The sequence below is a fragment of the Neltuma alba genome, unplaced genomic scaffold, assembly GCF_004799145.2.
Source record: "Neltuma alba isolate B1F8T4 unplaced genomic scaffold, ASM479914v2 tig00002446_pilon, whole genome shotgun sequence".
In the NCBI taxonomy this organism is placed as follows: Eukaryota; Viridiplantae; Streptophyta; class Magnoliopsida; order Fabales; family Fabaceae; genus Neltuma; species Neltuma alba.
The window spans coordinates 347,399-353,398 of record NW_021632864.1 but is presented as its reverse complement, the minus strand read 5'-3'; positions in this window follow the sequence as shown (position 1 = coordinate 353,398).

Below are 6,000 nucleotides of genomic sequence, written 5' to 3'. Positions count from 1 at the left end.
GACACAAGGAGATCAATCACTGGTTTTTGTGGTTTTCTAGATAAAGCTTTGGTAACATGGAGGTCTAAGAAGTAGTAGATAGTCTCACGCTCTTCTTCAGAGGTTGAATATAGGGCCCTTGCAGCCACAACTTGTGAAATACAATGGCTTTGTTATTTGCTTCAGGGCTTCTGTATTCCTTATCCTTCTCCAGCGGCTTTATATTGTGATAGTCAGTCTGCCAGATATATTGCAGCCAATCCCACATTCCATGAACACATCAAACATATTGAAATAGATTGTCACATCATTCGTGAGAAGATTCAGACTGGTTTAGTCCATTTACTTCCTATCAAGTCACAAGATCAACTAGCAGATCTTTTTACAAAACCATTGTCTTCTACTCCATTTTGTACTCTCATTTCCAAGCTGGGAATGATAGATATCCATTCTCCAGCTTGAGGGGGGTATTAGGGTTAAATAACTGTTTTAGTTAGAGTTTAGTTGGATGACAACTGTATATTTATTTATGTTAACTTGCTTTATAAAAACACTGGTGTATTCCATTATTATTTTTAAGAAATAAGATTCAGTTTACCTTCTCTCTCTTGCAATTCGTGTTATTTTGCAACCCAAAAAAATCTAGTCGTATCTTCTTATATTGCAAGAAATTTAAGATTTAGTAGAAAAGAATATATATATATATATATATATATATAAAGTGATGGGATCGCAAAGCATAAAATAAAATTATATATGCTAGTAAAAAAATTATATATATATGGAGGAGATGAGTATTAAAAAAAAGTGAATCACCAAGAGTCTTCTTCAACAAGGTGAGAATTGAATTTAGTTCACAGTTATTGACTAAAATTTTCTCTCTGCTCCATAAATAAGACAAAAAATTTTAGTCTCTTTCTACTCTATAAATAAGATCAAATGAGTATTAAGCTAAGATAATATGGTCTTTTAACATTCATAAAAAATTATAACTAAGTCTAAAAAATCTTGAATATATTTTTGTAAATTTATAATGCTTATTTATTAATAAATTTCTTATTTGGCACAAAGGCACAATTTTGGCACAGAGAATCAAGATATGAAGGGAATGGATCAGGTACTTTAGAAGAACACACCCCATATACCATACACGTAGCCACATGCCCGCGGCGCCCATCCACTCTCTCTCTTCCCATTAGGGGTGAACAATACTGAACCGTAACTGATTATCAAACCAAATCTAATATATTTTCAGTTTTTCGATTTGTTTATTTCGGTTTCGGTTTTATTTTTCTTAAATTTGGTGATCGGTTTTTGGTTCGGTCATTAAAAAAAAATTTGGTTTAAAACTGAAAAACCAAAATATGAGTATATATAATATTATATACATATATATATATATATATATATAAAATAAGAAACTAAGCTAGCTAAAAGCTAATAGGCCCAAGTATATTTCTAAACCCACCTCAATATATCTAAACCCCAAAGCAAGACAACTTATTATTTTTTCTTTTCTCCCATCACAACCTCCTCATCCCATATTCCCATCTGCCGCGCGGCCTCTGCCTCCCCACCGCACAATTTCAAAAGCGTCACCTTCTTCTTGCCAACCTATCTTAGAGCATCATCAGCCTCAACTTGCTCTAATGCTCTCTCCTTCACGTTCTCTTACTGATATTCTTTACCATCACAGTGTTGCCTTCTTCTCTCTCCTCATATTGATGCTTTTGCTCTCTTTTCCAACACAATGTTTGTGCTTATTACTTCATCCATGCTTTTCTTCTTCTCCTCGTTGTTTGGCATCAAACACAAACACACACACTTGCTAAGTTGTCGTTCATGTTTTATCTCTCTCATTCTCTCATTTGCCAAGTCACCGTCCTTGTTCAACATCAAACAAATACATTTGTGACTGCATGGCAGGTTTAAATCGGAGAAAAACCAATATTCCTATTTACTGATTGAACTAACCAAAACCAAACCGACATATTTCAGTTAGGTTTCATTAGATTATTAAGAGAAGATCAGTTTGGTTATCGGTTAATTCAGTTTCCAGACCGAACTGAGACGAACCGAACAATGGATTGCACACCCCTACTCTCCATTGACAGTTTGACACTCCTCCCATTTATTTAAGAAATTTTTTTTTAATATTGTACTTGCGTGTTAGAGATGAAGTCGTTCTCTGTGAGAATGAGTTCATTTTTCTTGAAATGAGACGCCCTGTGTCGCGGAAATGAGGAGGTCAGGCATATTAGAATATAAATAATTATTAAAAATTATCAACAGTGACTCTTTGCACAGGTTCAAATTTTTATAAAATCAGAAAAAAATTTTAAAAAAATTTGGGTATCCTAAAATGTTTTTTAATAATACTCAATATCTTAAAATAATTTTTAATATATCTAGCATCTTAAAATATTTTTTAAATAATACTTGGTGGTGTAAAGTAATTTTTTGTGTATTGAACGTCCTAAAATACTATCTCGATCCTCAACATAAAAACTAATTTAACTTTTAATTTGATCTTAAATATAAGACTCTAATTCATTTTGTTTTTTATATTTATTTTTTTTTTTTTAAGAAACCCTTGTAGTAGTTATACATGTTAAAGATTTTATCAAATAGTAGTTCTAAGATAACAATTATTTATTATAAATAACTAACTTAACAAACTTTCTTAATTCACTCTAATAAGTTAGCTAGCTCTTATATATGGACCAAATGTAGTATTTTCTGTAAAATTTCTTAGTATCTTAGTTTTTTTTTGGGGGTCAAATTAGTATCTCAAGTTTAGAGTTCCCATTGTTACTGGAAAAATACTATAGGAGAAAAATTAGACCAAATTACTTTTAAATTCTGGGCGTTACTAAAAAGCTATTTTAGAGTTTTAAATGCATAAAAATTACTTTATAATATTGATTACTTCTTGTAAAATATTTTAGAATTCTAAATACACAAAAAATTACTTTAGACTATTGAGTACTATTTAAAAAATATTTCAAGATGCTAGCTATATTAAAAATAATTTTAAGATTCTGAGTACTACTAAAAAGTATTTTGGGAGATTACTTAACCCAAATTTTTTTAATCAGTTAATTTTTTTAAATTTTTTGTGATTTTATAAAAATTTGAACCTGTGCAAAGAGTCACTGTTGATAATTTTTGATAACTATTTATATTACAATACGCATCACCTCCTCATTTCATCATTCGGCCATTTATTCCCTCGCGTACGGTGTCGTTTCTTGGCAGCGGACAGGCAGCGGAGGGAAAAGGTAAAGGAGAGAAGCTGAATCCCATTTTTCCTGATGTCTTAAAGTAAACTCAATCTCATTAAGAATGACCAGTTTGAAACTTCAAACTGAATGATTTTAAATGCAGCATCTTGATAAATATTTTTGATTGGATGGGATCCGGGGAACTTTTTTCACTGTTTGCAGTATGAGCGAAAAAGCCCGTACAGGGTACAAACTTGTGATTGAGAGGTCTACGGCAGCAAGAAAGGGAGAAGACAAGACAAAACAAACCGATTTTGATTGAGCTGGCAGGAACGAGGGGCCATAAGTATATACTACCTCGAGAAGGTAGTATTTATTTACTAATTAAATAGGTATTTATATATTTCCTTCTTTTAGAAAAAAATCAATTATAAGATACAAAGCCAAAAAGAGAATTTCGCCAAAAAAAAAAATCTACTCGTATCTTCCTATATTGCAGGAAATATAAGATTTAGTAGAAAAGAATGTGTGTGTGTGTATGTATATATAAAGTGATAAGATGGCAAAGCATAAAATAAATAATATATGCTGGTACAAAAATATATATATATATATATATATTTGGAGGAAATGTGTATTAAAAAGAAGTGAATCGCCTTCGCAAGTGAAATATGATGATTATAATATATATTATATCTATTATCTATTTTCCATCTATCTATTTATCTATTATATTTATAAGGTTAATACTATCTTTTATTTCTAAAATTTGATCTTATTTTGATTTTGATCCCTAAGATTTAAAACCAACAATTTTAATTTCTGAAATTTGACTTCATTTTGACCTAGTAAAACACAATTTTTTAAAATATTTATCCCATCTTAATCATATATTTTTATTATAATTTTAGGCTAATTTAGGTTTATTAGATAATTTTAGAAAAATAGGAAATTTTGGGAAAGAATATAATTTTGAATGAATTGTGAGGTTATTGAGCTTTAATTGCTAATATTGTACTTCCTTGTTTTGTGATTTGTTTCCAATATCTTTAAAATAATGACTTACCTCATTAATTCTTATAGGTCAAGGAATAGTAGATTAGGAAATTTTATGGCAGAGAATAACTCCTAAGAGTTTGAGAACAATCCAATGACATTTAATCATGACAGGCTCAAATCAAGTACTATCTCCGGTTCTAATTATAAAACTTTGTTTGTGGTCTGCAAATGAGGACTTATTATTAAGATTAGAGGTAATACTTAGAAACCCTACGTCCCTACCTATAAAAAAAAAAAATTCCCTCAAGAGACCATGCTTGCGACCTCTGAAAAGTGGATGCAACCGCTTCAATTTCACAACAAAATACTACTCATACTAAGACCTTATTTGACTTAGCGTTTGAAATAACTTATAAGCATATTTTACATGAGTCGAGATAAAATTTTTCTCACCTAGTTGTCTTGTATTTTGTTAATATTAAAAAACTACTTATAAATCATTCTAAACAAACCTTAATTATTTTAAAGCTCAACTCACTATTTGAAGAAGCGCCTTTGCATGAATTATAACTCGATCCTCTAAGAACTCATCCAACTAGATCCAATCTGTTTTATGCTTTTGCCTGGACTCGAAACATAATGCTTTCATGAATTTTCTGTAACGACTCTCAAGTCTTAACTAAATCTAAGGAGTTGCACCCAACGCTTAAAGAATTAACTGCAGATAAACAGTAATTATGCAGTAAATTTGAAAATGGTTTACCAAGACTAAACTCATGTGAAATGAGTCGACATCATAAATTTTTACGTTGATTGTCAACTTTACTTCCAAGGAAAAAGTAAATCAAATTTTTGTGGATCCATCTTACAAGTGAGATTTTATTTTTAACTTTTCTTATTTTTCTTTAATGACTCCCTATCACTTTTCCTAAACCGAAGGCGAATCACCGTTCAATCCCATCATAAATGAGATTTTATCTTATTACCATTTATTGTTACAACTTACAAGGATATTTTTACTTGATTTTTCTTATTTATTTACCATAAAGGGTGGTTTTCAAACTTGACTTTCAAAGAAGAATCAAGGAGGATTTTTCTTCTATTATCTTTTTGTTATTTTTTATTTATTAGTTTTATTATTTATTTGTGAGCCCAACAAGATAGGGTGCTAACCATAATTCTCTATTTTTACATAAAATTGAATTAATATATTCACTGTCTGAATCATTTTTCATATAAAGAGGAAATCTAATTTTTATATAACACTAGTTTAAAATAAATTAAATTAGTGTTGAAATTTAACACACGAATGCAATTTTATTTTAGATATATTGGTTAAAAGAATTAAATAATTTTGACTGAATGGTACTTATCACAGAGAAACTTAATTTCATTTACGGAAAGGAATTTGTTAAACAGAAGTATCAAACAAAACATATCGAATTTAACACACAAATTGAATAAATGATACATGTTATGAAATGATAAAGAAAGTATAATAGAGATGAGATGAAGTCAAGAAATGAGAGAATTATATTGTATTCCTTCACTTGCTTCATTTCCATTACAACACAATGATATGCCATATTTATAGACATAGTCTTATATATAAGTTACACTTACACTTAATGATAGATGGTGGATAATCAACTATATGAATGTGAGTAGGAGATGCGTTCTGAAGCTACTTGCACAGTTAAGACATGTCAAGGTTTTTATTGGTTTGAGGTTGAACAAACAACTTGTCTTGTTAGGCGTAATCTACTAAGATAACGTGATGTGCGCTTTTATCAAATCA